The sequence below is a fragment of the Thermobia domestica genome, chromosome 1, assembly GCF_964235325.1.
Source record: "Thermobia domestica chromosome 1, izTheDome1.hap1.1, whole genome shotgun sequence".
NCBI lineage: Eukaryota > Metazoa > Arthropoda > Insecta > Zygentoma > Lepismatidae > Thermobia > Thermobia domestica.
Genome location: NC_137454.1, coordinates 353,469,385 through 353,486,317, shown reverse-complemented (window position 1 = coordinate 353,486,317; position 16,933 = coordinate 353,469,385).

The window sequence follows — 16,933 nt, the reverse complement described above, 5'->3', positions numbered from 1 at the left end:
TAGAACAGGACTTTCATGGGAATAACCCATCAAAGATACATATACACACATTAAAATTAAATCATTTTTGTAAACTTACTCATCATCATCATCATCATCATAATCATCACTAATATCTAGTTGTTGACAATCTTAGAGATCTTGAAATCAAACTCTTTTTAAACCTATGACGCTATGTGAACTATGATGTCTGGGTGGTAGTATGTGCCTGAGATAAGAAGATCAAGCTTGTTTGTGCCTTTTGATTTGTTAAAGAACTCTAATCCTTGACCCTTCACATGTGAAGGGCCTGAAAGTCTTGTAAACGTTTCAACTGTTTCCTTCGCATCTTGTAATCTTTTCCAGTTAAATAGATCCTTTCCCCCATCTTTACAAAGTTTAGTTGCGTTCATGAACCCGTTGCGGTAGTCGTCGCTCTTAATCATGATAACGACAAAGTCGCCGTAAAGAGAATTGTAGAATTCTATGCCGTCCTTTGACTTGATGAATTGAAACGCTGTGTCTGTGATGTCTATAGCTGTGATGTCTTTAATAAGTGAGTCCATGGTGAACGTATTGGTCTTTAGTTCTAAGTTTGGCGTGTGTTCATTTTCTGGCGGCGTTTTAACCATCAAGCCAAGCTCTTTTGAAACCCAAGCTGCAATGTGAACTATGAGGTCTGGGTGGTAGTATGTGCCTGAGATTAAGAGGTCTGCTGGATTTGTACCTTTAGATGCGAGAAACTACTTAACAGATAGGGAGCTCCGATCGGTGCTACCAAAAATATACCAACAAAAAAGAAATAAATTTAAAAATCTAAGAATAAAAACAAACATGACTAGTGCTAAGGAAATATTATCTTACAACCCTGTAGTTGATTGTGTATGTAAATATTTAGATATTGGTGGTTATAATGATGAAGACAAAATAAATTTTAGCGTGTCCATAGGTATGTTAGATCATTTGTTCAAGAAGGCCACTAAAGAAAACAACTCATTTCTTATACAAAACATTCTCTATGTGAACGTTATGAACTTGTCTGATGAAATATTAGATTCACTGACTGATGAACAATGGTTATCTATAGGTTATGATGATTATGAGTGGGAATATGATCACATTACAGAAGACTTCATACACAAATATCTGCAGAAAGTTAATTTGAGTGAAATATGTTTATCGAAAAAGTTATCGGAAGAGTTTATAAGAGAATTAGCTGATAAAGTTGATTGGGAGATTATTTCAGGAAGCCAAGACTTATCAGAAGACTTTATAAGAGAATTTCCAGATAGAGTTGATTAGAAAGAAGTATCGTATAATCAAAACCTATCTGAAGAATTTATTAATGAGTTTATATATAAAGTTGATTTTGATGCTATATCTTATAAAAACGAACTCTCTGAAGCCTTTATACGAGAACATGCAGATAGAGTTAATTGGTGGTACATATCTGGTACTCATCAATTATCAGAAAACCTTATAAGAGATTACGCTGACAAAGTAGATTGGGAAATATTTCAATGTCTCAAAATTTAACAGAAGAATTTATTGCAGAGTTCGAAAGCAGAGTTCATTGGGTTAACATTTCAACTTATCAAGACCTATCTATAGAGTTTTTATATACATATAAATATTTTGTGGATTGGAAAGCTATAATAAGAAAATATCATAATAATCCCAATTTAGGTGATATGTTGAATGTAGCATTCGCTGTTGCAGCAGAGGGTTCTTAATGTTTAACACTTAAATTGTACTTTGATGGGTTAACCCATAAAAGCAATGGTATATTTAGTTTCTCGTATTTTTTATACTTAAATGTCTCTTAACTGAATAAACCTGTCAACAAGATCTATATCACTTAAATCTGTGTTCATATGCGAACCATGACAAGTTATTCTATCATCATGTCTTTCTTTAGCTCTGTTGTATAAGTTTATAGAGTTTGGATCGTCGACGTTAAGCAGAATACTCATACTTGGATACTTAAGTTTGAGTTGTTTAATCCTACTTTCGTAATTGCATGTTTGTACTCTTCCAACCCAATACTTATATCGTTCTATTCTTTCTTTTTGATCTCGTTCTTCTTCGTCATAGTAAAAGGGTATATGTTCAAGTTGTTCTTTAGTAAGGTTTTTCTTGATAATGAATAGCCTATGTATGTTTCCTGGATCTTCTGTAAATGGTGCTGCAACTGTTTTAAGATAATCAACTTTGCTTTCTAGTTCTTGATTGTACAATCGTAATTGCTCCATTTGTTGTTCTATCTCTTCTACTCTTGATTGTAACTCTTCTTGGTCTTCTTGAATCTGTTTAAAATTAGAAACGAAATAGTATTCGATGATTACAGAACATTTTTCGTAAAAGTCATGTGATGTCCAAAAAGCAATAGCTAGGAAAATTCTTTTGTATAGATATGTGCCAGAAATTAATAAATCTTTCTCGTTTGTACCTTTTGGTTCTATATAATACGTTAAATTTGGCCTCCTACAATTATAGGAAGCTAATTTTTCATTGTAGTATTCCAATAATTCTTTAGAATCTTTATTTTTCAGCCAGTTGTCAAACCTCTTACCACCACTCTGACACATCTTAGTAGCATTAAAGTATCCTGTATTCTTATCTATAATCAATTTGAAATCACCAAAAATACCATTCCAATAATTGTCTTTAATCTGTTCGTAGCAAATATCATTTAGACTAAGTGAACTATCCATAGTACTCATATTTATTATATAGAAAATTTTTATTTTTAACTTCATTTTCGTTACCAGCTAGTTTTACTGTGTAAGATGAGTTTTTGAAGTTCCTAGAATCCGAGGAACTTTTAATTTTGTCAAATCAGCCTTTTACTAGATACTTAGAGCGACCCCTCGTATATGAGGATTCGGTTATTTTTTGATCTTCAGTGTAGATTTGAAGACCTGGAAACTACAAGTGTCCAAAATACTGACACATTATCGACTGTCATTCCATATTTCTCCTTTACCACCTGCTTTTTTTTGATAATTTCATCGGCTCGCATTCGAGCGCTAGAAATATATGTTATGAGGTATCGTTTCGCTACCCCTTATATCATTCAAACTAGCTTTTATGGAATAATAGCCATAAAAGACAAACATTTATATTTACACTATAACATTACTTTTATCTACCCAAGTATTATGCGAATCATTAAAACTTAGCCATTAACATATACTTTATCACCTTTCCTTCTTAACACCTTTTCCACCAAGTATTCATCTTTATGCTTCGTCTTTAATAGTTCTGGTTCGCAAAATCTACCTTGCACATCCTCTTCTTCTAAATCTTTAATTCTATATGTAGGCGGATTAGATGGAATAACTCCACTAATAGCAAATACTTCTGTTGACCAATTAGGTGTATATCCTTTCTCAAATAACCCTTTCGATTTACTTATACGAACATGATCACCTAACTTGTATTTGAGCTTAACACGCTTATATTCTTTTTGATACACTTTCTTCAATATTGTTTGCTCATTCTTCTTATTAACTTCTATAGGCTTTAAACCAATTGTTCTAAAAACTTAATGATTATACTCTTTAACTAGTGTTGGTAATATCGCTATCCATTTATATTTTCCTTGTGTTGTGAACCTTTTCCACATGTTTTGTTTAAGTGTTCTATTGAATCTTTCAACAACAGAAGCTTTCTTACCACTATAGGTTGAGTAATGATTAATCTTATTTTCATCCATTAACTTCTTAAACTCTTTATTGTAAAACTCTTTACCTTGATCAGTTTGTAAGTTACTAGGTTTTCTCATTCTTAATATGGATTCGAATGCTTCTGTAACATTTTTACCACTCTTATCTTTAACAGGAACAGCAAACGCATATTTCGAGAACACATCTATAATCGTTAGCAAATATTTATAACCTTTATTTAATTTGGAAACACCTTTTCATACTCCGCTATCCATTTCAACAAGATCAGCTTGCCAAAGATCATCGATACCTTTTATAACTACACTTAATTTATCAAAGTTTTTTTCTAGATGGTTTGTGAATTTCTTGTATAATGTCTTCTCTAACACCAATTGAGTTTTAGTAACACCACATACAGAACAAATACACTTCTTTAGATATCTTCCATTCTTTGTTTGTTCAATTCTAATGGTATCTTTCTCCGTATGTGTTAACTTCTTACACTTAACACAATACATCCTGTTTATTATATAGAAAATCAATAACTATCGCTGTTTAATATTATGCTATCAACATTCTCACCATCATCATCATCATCACTATCTTCATCTTATCTTTCTACATGCATATTAAGCAATAATAATTTACCATGTTTCAGATCAGAATCTTTAGATGGTCTAACTGCCAATTTATCATTTGTATTAAAGTCCAATGGAAACGTTTCAACTAGAGAATCATTTAAATATATATCTATAAAATACGTATTGTAAGATGATTCTATATGCATTATCCTACCTTTATAAAGAAATTTGTATGCTGTAGATAAATTATGTATTAAAAAGAACGGAGTTTCAACATTTTCTGATATCAATCGACTTGGAAGCTCTATAACATAACTCCGTTTGATGAAGTTAAGCTCTTCTTTTAACATGACAATATCTTTTCTCACAACTGTATTATCTAACTCTGATGTCATTTTAACATTACCAAATATATCCATATTTATTATATAGCAAACGTCTTTAGGAAAGCTCTCTTTCTATGTACATTACAACAAACAATAATTGTCCTTCTTCCATAGCAGAATTTTTATTTGGTTTAATCGTAATTATATCGTTCTTCTTAAAGTCAAAAGGTATCTCTTTAACCAAAGTATCAACTAAATATATATCTAGAAAGAATTTATCCAAACTTAATTCCATGTGCATTATTTTCCCATTATAGAGAAATTTGTAACCGTTAGAGAGATTAAATATTCTGAAAATTGGCTCCTTAACGTTTTTAGCTCTTAATCGATATAGTAGAGGCGTGTTTTTTTTTTTGCATAATCAATCTAGTAGTATCCATCCTAAACTTTTCAATATCTTCTTTCTTTATGTATGTGTCTTGTAACGTTTCTAATGCATCTTCAAATCGTTTTGTATCGTTCTCTAATTGGGCTTCTATCGATCTAAGCTGACTTACGCTAACAACATCATTTAAATTCTCCAACAATTTTAATTTTTCTTCACTAATATCAACATCACCTTTTCTATCTTTAACATTACCAAATATATCCATACTCATTTATTATACAGAAAATGTCCATCCTAATTTTTCAAAACATTTCTTTAACATCTCTATTTGTCTAGGCGAGTGTTTAAAATCAATATCAACATGAACATCACGCTTTTTCAACAGATAGTACAATACACATTTTAAGTTAATAAACAATGCTCTTTCCGGATACAGCTCCCTAAAGACCTCGTGTAAGTTTTCGAACTCATTTATAAGTGTTTCCTCCATATGTTGTAAGTTTAATGGTTTTTGATCGGTAAGGTGATAGTGTATTAAATAGACATCATCATACTATTTTGTGTATTTGTTTTTCTTTAGTACTTCTAGAACATCTTTTGTTGATATTAAATCTTTTGATATATCTCTAAATTCATCATTTAACACCTTGAACACATTTTCAGAAATAATTCTATCTTGTAAAGCTTGCAAACGAGATAACTGTAACTTAAATCTTTTTATAGTATCATACCATGGTTTTCTTACGCAAGCAGCTTTCACTTCTTCACAAGTACTGTAAACCCAACCACTCTCTACAGAACAATCGTCACAAATGTATCTACTCATACCTTTTGTTAATGACTTACTACCACAATAACTGTATTGTAATGGCGCGGCGCTATAATTTGACAGCAAGTCTTTTAATGTAATTATTGGACGTAACTTTTCCAACTCTTCCGTGTACAAAAATTTTGGCACTAGCATTTTCCATAAATCAATAACATTATATACGTTGCTTTTATCTTTTAAGTCTATCTCTAACATCCTGAAAATACCGATACAAATTATATCTATCTAGTGCATCTAGTTCATCTTCATGCTTCTCAAAATAATCTAAAAATCTATTGTGTATAGCTTCCATATTTATCTTAAACAAAACTTTTATGGATACAAACCATAAAAGCACTTAAACCTAACAGGTGCTACGCTGTAGCCTCCTAATCATTTTTAATCATATACATAACATCACTAAAAGAATACCCCTGATTTAGAAGATTTAAAGTTCAAGTTGGTGTTCGGTTAGGTTCTTTTTGATTACGATGAGTCTGTAGATCTTGCCTGGGTCTTCTGTGTATGGCGCTGCAATGAGTTTGAGTGATGCTACTTGAGTTGTTAGGTCTTTGTTTTGTGATTCTAGTTGGGCAACTCGCTCTTCGTACTTATTGTTTGCTTCTTGTAAGCGGTCTGTCTGTCCTTGGTAGTGTTGGATGAAATGATTGGCTATGTAGCTGTTAACGATCTTACAGACCTTCAGAGCAAAACATTTTGAAATCCAAGCTACAATGTGCACTATAATGTCTGTGTGATAGTAGGTTCCTGAAACGAGCTTGTCTTCTGATGTTTTGTTTTCTGTCATGATGGTGTATTTTGCAACCGAAAAATCTTCCGTTAGGGAGTTTGTTTGTGTTTCTTCGTTAAACGCGTGTATTAGGGCCTTTGAGTCTTTCGTTTTTGACCAATCATGAAGGTCTTTACCACCATCCATACAAAGTTTAGTTGCGTTAATGAATCCGTTACGGTAGTCGTCGCTCTTAATCATGATAACGACAAAGCTTTTATGGGTACAAACCATAAAAGCACTTAATCATTTTTAATCATATACATAACATCACTAAAAGAATACAACTGATATAAAAGATTTAAAACCTTAACACAAAGATGACCGCATATAACTGAATTAAAGTCTGGTATTCGTTCGTCATTGTAAAATAACTTTTCAATACCAAGATATTGCACTAGCTGTTTAGGAGGAACACCGCCATAAGAATCGAACACGTACTTTATGTTGTTATCTTTCCAATAGCATATCCAATGAGTACCAATGTTTTCTGATTTATCAAGGTTAATTACACCACAATCATTTACATAGGGTTTTGTGGAAGTTCATCACTCATAAATACACCTCTATATCGTTTTATCTTTAAATCTTTAACCAACCTCTCTATATCGAAGTTGGTCAATGGTTTTAGTTTTTTGACTTCTTTAGTTTACCTGCTCCCTGCTTTTCTTCCATAGCCATATTGTGTATGTTTTGTTCTTCAAGTTCTTGTTTATTCTTCTTAGCATCCAGTACAGTTTTAGTAATCGCTGTTGCACCACCTGCTAATGAGCCAACTGCTCCTAAAGCTGCTAAAATGGCTGGAATTGTAAAGATAAAACCGCCCATATGCTCTTTCTTAATCTTTTTCATTTGTGCATTAGTTAAAATTAAATTCATTCCTTTACCTTCTTTAATTTTCTTAGATTTATCACTAAGTTGTTTCTTTGTTAATACATGATCAATATTTAGATCCTTTAGTTCGTTATAAGGTACACTAAACATACAACCTTTAATAAAACACATCTTCCCATTTATTTAAGAGAAAATCTTAGTTTGTAAAAGTACAGTTGTTGTTGCTCCACCAAAATCAATTAAGGAATCATTCTCATCTGTTATCCTTATCTCAAAATTGTCAATCTTGTCTTTGGATATAGGGAAAAATAATGGATAAGTAGGCTCGTAAATAACACTATGTTTGAACTCAGCATATGTTTTAAATGATGCTAAAATTCCTGTTTCTCTCTGTGTGTATTCTGTATCTTTAACAAACATGCCATCTGATATATTACAGTGAACATTTATAGTATCAAACGGATGAAACTTTGACAACTTACTTCCAATATGTGTTTTGTTCTTTTCTAAAACTTCAAAAAACATTAAACCCGAGGACAGTGCCTATACTCCCAATTGTAACATCATTACTATCAGTTTCAATTTTAACTCTATTTCTTAAATGATCTTCAGATAATGTTATGTTGATGGATTGAGATTTTAAATATTCATTAAGACTGTTTAAGCTGTATTGCCCTTCTGGTATAAAAATTTGTCTATCACCATATGAGAAACTGTTTTTTTTCTGTTGTTATGTGTAGAGTTAGATATGTACTGTAAAACCCAACTAGTCCTATACTTAAATAGTTGCTCCTGTTGTCTAATTCGTAATGGAGTTTCTTCTTTAAAACAGAAGTATCACTCGTTAGCTTAAATACCTTAGCCATTTATTATATAATAAATGAATGAGTTTGATTTACCTAGAGATATTCCAAGAGAGAAAGTAATCAAGTTAATAGAAGATGTCATTCAAAAGTTAGAATACAGTTTAAAGAAGAAAAAGAGAAAACTACGAATTGTTAGATATGCATACTACACTTTGATCACGTTGTCGGTTATACTTTCTGCAACAACTGGGTTTATTAATATTTTTATACCTGTAACAATTTACTCGATATTAACCACGTCTCTTGCAACTGGAAGTGCTATTATAACAGGTTTGTCTTCTAAGTTGAACATAAGCAAAAGAAAGGATGAATATAAAACCATTGTCACGCGTATTAACTCATTTAAAGAACAGTTAGAGATGATAATAACACTAAATGGTGAAATGGACAACGAATATATAAAAGATACGTTGCTTAAGATCAGAGAACAACTTAAAGATATTAGATCATACAGCGTAGATTTGAAAACCTGGAAACTACAAATGGCGTCCGTAATCCGAACACCCTTCCAAATGAACAACCTCACACAACCTTCATTAACGAACCAGAGGTTGTACTCTCTAATCATGAAGTAAAAAAAGAAAGATGCTGAGCGGTTTCAAGAGTTGATTTTCTTTATAATAAATGAGTAAGAAAACTATTAATTGGGATGTAAAAGAGATGATAAAAGAAACAACAGTTAAGAAAAGAAATGGAGAGCTTATACCTGATGATATTCGATGCTTTATCGTGGGTTCATCGGGGTGTGGTAAGACGTTTTTGCTATTTAATTTTTTATTACAGCCAGGTTGGTTAAACAATAATTACTTCTACATATATTCTAAAAGCATGAATCAGCCAAAGTATGAGCAGTTAAAAGACCGATTTGAAAAGGCAGAACTAAAGTTCAATAAGCAAATAGCAACGTTCTTAAGCGGTAATGATTCTATTGTACCTATTGATGAATGTGAAAAATACTCTGTTGTTGTGTTTGACGATTACATTTTGGAGAATCAAGATACTGTTAGAAATTACTTTACAAGAGGTAGGCATAGACATTTAGACTGTTTCTATCTTGCACAAACATATTCGAAAGTACATAAACAGCTTATAAGAGATAACGTTAACTTCCTATGCATATTCAGACAATATGATACTAATCTTAAACATGTGTATAATGAGTTTGTTGGAGGAGATATGTCTTATGATAAATTTAAAGAGATATGTTCAAAATGTTGGCAAGAAGATTATGGTTTTATAGTAATTGATATGACAAGGAAGGTAAACAATGGTAAGTATAGGAACAAGATAAAACACTTTATAAACGTTTGATGTTTCTTCACGTTTGTTCGTTTTAACGTTTGACGTTTATTGACGTTTTTCACGTTCATTGACGTTTTTTCACGTTTATTGACGTTTGTTCGTTTTCTATACAATAAATGGATGAGAAAGAAATTGATAAGAATATTAGGTTGAAGGAGTTCTTGATAAAGGGCTTCAAATCTTGGAAGAAAGAAAGAGCAGGTATATACGATACATTTAAAACACAAGAGCAACCTGTAATTGATGCTATTCAAAACTTGGGAAGTGAGATCAAAGAAGTAGCAGAACAAAATAAAAATCTAATAACTCAACTTGTTCCAGTTGCACATAAGAGGGTTTCAATAGATCCTAGTGTACTAGAAACACCTAAAAAGATAACTTATGATAGTTCTCCAAGTAGTAGTGATACGCCTATAACGGGAGAAATAATACAAATGAGAAAACAAATTAAAGACAAAGTGGAAGGAGTAGAGTCTTTAACAACAGCCCAATCATTTGGTAAGATTGCAACGAAATATTATAGTAAAAGAAATGATAGCGTATTTGGAATAAGAACTGTAGAAGAAGATGGAAAAATAATAAATAAGGTAGGAAATTCTGAAGTTAAAGTGAAGGACGATGATTTGATAATTAATGGTAAAACTTATAAAGAAACAGAAGGTCTATGGGAATTGTTAACGATGAATACTAATAAAACCATTGAAGATTATGATGATGACGATTCTGAACAGTACAAGGAAATAATAAACATGAACCATGAAACCATGAAACAGTACAGAACATTGGTTCTAGTATGATATAGCATGTATGGTTTTTATACTGAAGTACGGGATGAATGCCGTACTTGTACCTTACTCATGCTCACTGTGAGCATATAACACACCAATGTGTTGTCCACCAATAAGGTTAACTGGAAAAAAACAAACACAATTTTTAATTTAAGAGACATGAGCGACTAATAAAACATGGGGATGAAAGTAGAGCTAGTTATGACTCTAAGATAAGTAAGATTAACGTTAAGTTGTCCTGTTTGTGAGTGATAAGTCAAAGCTTATCCTTACGACAGAATGAGGTTCGACGTGTGCTGCGACGCTCTCTTCTCCTCTGTCTGACTCGATCTGACCAATATTTTTCAAAATGACAAGTTTTTATTGCTTTCGAGTGCCATTGGTTGTTTCTCTCACTCCGTGGTATTTTCCTAGTGACTCTGTATGTTTATTGTCTCTGTAGTATATATCGTGTTCTTTACAAGCCTCATCTAATGGGTTAATACCTTCATCACCTCTCTCTAACCTTTCTTGAAGCTTAGTCCCAGGCCCGCAAAATCTAAAACCTGGTATATGTAATTCAACTGGAAGTTTGTTAATCAAATCATTTACTAACCCTTTTCCAAGCTTCTCATCATTCCAGAATCGTGGTGGTAATGTATTTAAGATTTTAATCAAATAACCTATACCTTTTGGATCATTAGGAATAAATTGTGAAAGCTTGTTATTAATCATATTCACTATAAATACTTTCTCATTATAAAAGTTATCATTTCCATCCTTTTCTTCTCCATCTATAACTATTAACCGATCAATTAACTTTCTCACATCATCCATCCATACATGCTCTTTAGGTATATCTGTATATTGTTTAATTCCTTCACCAGTCCTTTTAGGTGTCGTGTTCTTTTTAGGAGTTGGAGGTAAAGATGGTTTAATATAATTATCCCAAATAGACTTGTATATTCGTATTTGTGTTGATAGTATTTTCCTAGTGATTGATGGTAGCAGATTAACGCGGATCCCTGAAAAATGGACCCGTATTTGTTTGTATGTAACTTTGTCTTCTTCATCTACGTGTCTTTCAATGGCGTTTGCGGTCTTCATACCAAAGTTTCAGATTTGAAGACCTGGAAACTACGAGTGTCCAAAATACGGACACCCTTCCAAACCTCACACAACCTTCAACAACGAACCGGGCCTGTACTCTCTAATCATGAATTCAAAAAAGAAAGAGGAAGATAAAAATTGTAGATTGATTTTCTATATAATAAATACGATGTCAAGTCATATTGAGCTTTTAAATAAACTTGGAAGTCTTGAACAAAAACAAGTTATTGGATTAAGAAAATTAGAATTGAATACAGAATATAAGATTGTGAAAATGGAAAAGATTAAAACTAAGTATGGAAAGAGCATTTTAGTTGAATGTGAAGAGTTTAAGGTATTTCTTCCACCTAGATTTACAAAACACTTAACAGATAAAATGATTGATGAGATCGTTAAAGATGGAATAAAATTCAAATACACTGGTTAAAAGATAATTATCCAACTGTTGAGTTCTGTATGTAAATCCAAAAAATGAACAAAAATGAACAAATATATGTTGTCAGAAGTAAAAAATGGAGCGATTAACATGGATCCTCAAAACAAGTTCATTCTTACTAATAATTTTAATGTAATTTTGAAAATGTGCAAACCGAAGTTCAAGTACTTTTTGATATTAACGGCTGTCTATTCAGCTTGAATTATGATCAGTGGACGGAGTTTAAGAAGTCATTGTTTCCTATTGAGAACGAGGTTAGCAGAAGATTCCATTATCAGTATCCGAACTTGAAATTTTAAGTGTGTTCTAAGTCTTTTATGGTTATAAAGCCATAAAACTGAGATCTTTAAACATACACAATGCATAAGGAGAAGCAGTACTTTTGAACGTCATTCGAATTTTAAATATCCATACATAAATAAGAGATTTATTTGAGTTTTTAAATAACGTCCTTAAAGTTACGCAACCTACAATACATTCAAAAATATTAAATTTATTTCTCTATTGATTGACGTTTGAATTTTGAAAATCGGTTAATATTTGACGATGTTATAGCCAATTCAAAATTTCGGGAATTTTTTACTGGTTTATTTTTGAGTTTTTGGGAAAATGTTATTCTTTAAAAAAAGTCTTAGAGTTTTATGTAGATTATGCTAGTATTCTTTATTTTTCAAATATCTGAATTTTTATTTTTTGCAGTGTTGCAAACTTAGGACCAAATTTGTTACTACACTTAGTGATTTTTTTAATTTTATAGGTTGGCAATACTTATGGGTCAGCCAAAAATTAAATATCAACCCTGTATCTCTTATAGGAACCAAGATATCCACAATTTTCTTATTTTTCGTTTTAAATTTGCCGGGCAGGTAAACGTATTCAAGCAGTTACTCACCTACTCAATAGATGGCGTTACATATCACTTAGTTTATCACTTTGCTAATAGATGGCTTTGCTTGTAGAAATATTTGTTCATATATAAGGCCCGATTTTCACTTGATTTCCTTGAGTACGTGTTAGCCGAGCGTGCTCGCTCATGGTCTGGCAAGCTATTAGTAGTTATCGGCGTGGTCGTCGCAGGTTCGAGTCGCCTCCAAGCCAGAAGATGGATTTTAACTCTCTCATCTATAAGCCAAGCAAATCAGATCGAGTTGACGTGAATGGAGACTAGCGCTAGTCGGGAAAAAAACGGAGGCACAAGAGAAGCAGCAACAGAAAGAAAAACAAACAGAAAAAGGGGCCTGAGAGGCAGCCAAAAGCAAACCCAACAAACAAATAAGAGAAAGGCGTAAGTCCTCTCAGGTCCACCTGTGCACAGGTTTTGCTGCTTTTTACTTTGAAAATTTATTTATGTTATAGAGTTTTTATGATTTTAAATGTCATAAAAGCATATTTAATCTCACTTTGGGCTATGCAACTTTTCAGTTTCTTGGGTCCTTCTGTGTTGACTATAAATATATACGAAATGTGTTAGCTTGGAGTTTTTGGCCCAGAAGTAACCACCCCTAACTACTTAGATGGCGCCATCTTTTATTAATATGGAGACATATGTCCTTATTCTCCCTTGGCCCTTTTCCATCCTACCTTTTTGCTCTCAAAAATCAGGTTTGTGTGTAGTAAGAAAGTATATATGAAGATCTGGTACCAGCTGATAAGGTAAAATGACGAGGTCCTCGTGATGTAAAATCCGGATTGTGATTGGTTGGTTTTGAACCCGGAATGGAAGATATGGATCAACTGACGTAGATCGTCAGTTGGTCACTGTTCGAGGTACGTAGTGTTTCTTTTTCAAATCTGTTAAATTAAATTATAGTTTTTTGTGAAAAATTTGAGAAATTTAACATCAGAAATTTCGTGAGTATACTCATAAATGTATTTGAAAAATGATAAATATTTCTGGACTGTCATATTTGGTAACGAGCAAGCGTAAAATATTGCTGACTGAAAAGTTAGATTACTGAATAGACGAAAAATAGAGGTTGGTGTGGGCCATGTTGGAAAGGCGACTTTTTTTTTAAATGTATGCTAGGCTGTTGTTCCATCAGAAACAGTAAGATTGTTTATTCTTATTATTATTATTAATATCCAACTGTTAATATTTTGTGTGCTGTTCTTTTCATTCTATTCAAGTACGGATTTTGGCCCGGGGTGGTCGTTCTGAAAAGAAAGGGGGGATTAAAAGTGTTTTTCGTTACAGAACAGTGACCAACTCAGTTAAAATTCTTTCACTTATTAAATTTAAAGTTAAATTCAGTTGTTTACTTTTCATGTTAATGGCATACAAAGTCAGGGCTGTGTATGTAATTACTTGCTCGTATATATTAATTTGGTACCTTGTGGGAAGTCTTTGTACGACAGTTCAAGGAATTGATTCCGGGGATCGAACCCATGCTATCTGGTATATAAGTATAGAATCGTATCCAAGATTAAAAACAATGGCTGTAGGTGGTGATTCTAGTTTCTTTCTTATGAAGAGTTTATAGACGAAATTCCTGTGGATGTTAATGAGTTTTTGAATATGACTATAGAAGAAAAGCAATCAAAAATAGTTTCTATGAATGAAAGTGACGCTAAGAATCTGTTGTTGTCCATAACAACTGCTAGCAGCAAGAGTGCACCTGTTGGTTCGGGTGTTGTAGTAGGTCAAGGTAGAGGCACTGATAACACCACCACAAAAACGCCAAGGTTGAAGTGTGTGTGTACAAACAGCTGGCAGTCAGCCAGGTCATTTACCTTTTAGCTCAGTGAACGATAAAGCTAGAGCTGAACCTCTATCTGAATTGACTCAAACAACTGTTTTAATAAGATGGAACAATCATCAGCATTTTTAGTTTTACCTTTATTCATGGAATCATTAGAGAATTGTGATGGTGCGGATCCCTTAAAATTGTATCAGTTGGTGAGTTTTGTACCATAGAGCGTTTCCCTTTTTCTGCGGTTTTGTATTCATTGCGTGGGAAAGTTAAGGGTCCACTGCAGGAAATCATGAACGAGCTGCCACATACGTGTAAAAGCTGGGATTTTGTACGTGATTTTGTTTTTCATAATTTATTATCAGAATGTGCTATTCAGAGAATAATAGTAGAATATATGTATCGTCATCAAGAGAATAACGAGGATTTAAAAGCTTTTGTTAAGCGTGTAACCACTGTTGATAAACTTTTGAAGTTGCGTTGTGGGGACGAAAAGCTGATTAGTTTTATTACTAGTGGCGTTCTTCCGAACGTAAGGGAGCGGTTGTTTTACCAAAGAAAATCCCAGACAATAGATGAACTTAATAAACTAGTTAGTGAATACAGGTATCATGAACTTTATATGAAGCAGTTTACTTATAAAATGAGGTCCCAAACAGGGTTGCCGGATGCTCCGGTAGGGAGTGACTTTCAGAATTCTCGTAGAACTATAAGCTGTTACAAATGTCAGGGTCCACATCCAGTGAGGCTATGCCCAGACAACAAAACTTCGAAAACATTTTCTTCTTTTTCAAATAAGACTAATAGGAACTTAAATCGTTTAAATAAAAAAGATGATGCGGCGTGTATTGAAGTTAAAGTATGTGGAATTGCAGTGAATAGTTGTTTAGATAGTGGGTGTGTGACTAATCTTTTGAATTTGGAGCACTTCAATAAAAGTAAAAACTCTAGTGATGTGCAAATAAATTATAAATAGTGTTTTAAAGGAAATACTATAAATAACGAATCTATGGTGTTGAGACCTTCACTTTTGATTCTGTTTACGGTGAATAATTACACCTTTAAATGCAAACTGTTTTTGTTTAAAGATTAGGCTATTTTGATGGGACTAGACTGTTTTCGTCAGGAAGGAGTTTTAGTGGATTTTAATGAATCTAAGGTTGTTTTTAGTAAAGGAGATGTTACTACCCCTCTTGTTGACTTCCCCTCCCCCTCAGTTTTCCAAATGAATTATTCTGCGGCTTCTTGTCATTCCAGGGGTCCTGGCGACTGAGGGTCATCCGCTAGGCTTTTTTTGGGAGATCTTTCTAGTCCCGGTGGTACGCCCTGGAGCAAAAGAAAGAACAAACGTGGAGTAAATAGGCAGTTGATCTTCGCTCGCTCGAGTTTTCCTGAAACTACTGCTGATAGAGAGAGCGACACTGGAACTTCGTCTGGTGGTCCAAGGATGTTTGGTAATGGAGAGGAAAAGAACAGGTTTGACAAAAAGCATTCATTCCAGAAGAAACAACTTAAAACAGTAAACGGTCTGAGAAACAATAAACATTCGGTTGCGGAACTAAAAGAGAATTCCAGCTTTAATTCTAATAAAAAAGTGTCGCGGATGTAGGTGGCTCTGTTAGTTCTATATCAATAGAGGGAGAAAAACAGTGTGTTAATAACGATGTAACGTCTTGTTATAGTAAGGAAGATTATAAATTTTCTGATGTTTTGGGTCAGGAAGGGGATCCGTTACTATTAGCATTTTACAAATGTAAAAGTGATAAATGCGAAATTAGTACAGATGAAAAGGTTAAGATTTTGAATGGTATCGATGACGATATTGTGAAACAAGATCCTACCTTGGTTCAGTATGTAGAATATTTATTAGATAAATATGCGAATGTCATTACCCACCGCATTGGTACTATCAGTGGCTTTGAATACACTATTCAATTAAAGTTTGATGAAGTAGTTCGGGAGCGCCAATATCCTTTTTCGAAAAATCAGCAACAAGAGTTATCGAATTTAATTGAACACTTATTAGAAAATGGTGTGATACAACCTTCCAAGTCTGAATATAGATCTCCATGCTTCCTAGTGCGTAATAAAGATGGGTCACATCGATTAGTAGTCCACTACTCTAAACTGAATAGGCTCATTTGTGGGGACGGCTTGCCATGTCCTAATATAGAGGAATGTATCAGTTCGCTCGCTAAAGCTAAATATGTAAGCAAGATCGATGGAAACAAAAGCTTTTTTCCAGTTGCAGTTGACTCACGATAGCCGTAAGCTCACAGCATTCGCCGTACAGGATAAATTATATGAATATTTGCGAATCCCCATGGGTATCTGTGTCGGAGTACAAGCACTTATGAGGGCCTTTTATGATATCCTGGGAGACCTACG